Consider the following 616-nt stretch of genomic DNA (forward strand, 5'->3'; position numbering starts at 1 on the left):
TGAAAAAGTTCTTATGAAAATCGTTCATCTTTTTTTTGTTTTTTACCTTCAACTTGTATCAGTTTGTTTGATTGTTTATTTTGATCATTTCTTTTGAGGGCGTGCAATGTGCTATGAAGCTAACCCTCCATAGCAGACACGTTTGGGCTTATTGTTGGCTACGGCACTGGTAGGTCTGATACAGGCCAGATAAGGCCCACAAAGGTCATGACTTAGGCCTGACTTGGGTTATGATATGCAAGAACATGATCTGGTTCTGATAACGTTTAAAGCAAATGTTTTGAGGGTCATATGTGGCCCAAAGAACATGTGGGCTTGGGTAATATCTGGTGGATACTACTGTGATCAAACACTGTCAATTAAGGGTGAAGTTGGTGCACGTTTGTGTCAAGTATTCTAGGATATTTATCTGGAAAGTTAACTTGGTAGCATTCATTGTAACCAGGTTGTGACCTTTGGGCAACATCTGGCTCGGTGATTTCCTGGCAGTTTAAAATCAGCAATACATACTAAACTTAGCAAGACATCAGATGCATTTAGACCAAGTTGGGCTTTTAATTTGGTCTAAATGTTACCCCTTTTCCACCAAACCCATTCCAGGGCTGGTTCTGGGCCA

The sequence above is a fragment of the Cololabis saira genome, chromosome 23 (genome assembly GCF_033807715.1).
Source record: "Cololabis saira isolate AMF1-May2022 chromosome 23, fColSai1.1, whole genome shotgun sequence".
Lineage (NCBI taxonomy): Eukaryota > Metazoa > Chordata > Actinopteri > Beloniformes > Belonidae > Cololabis > Cololabis saira.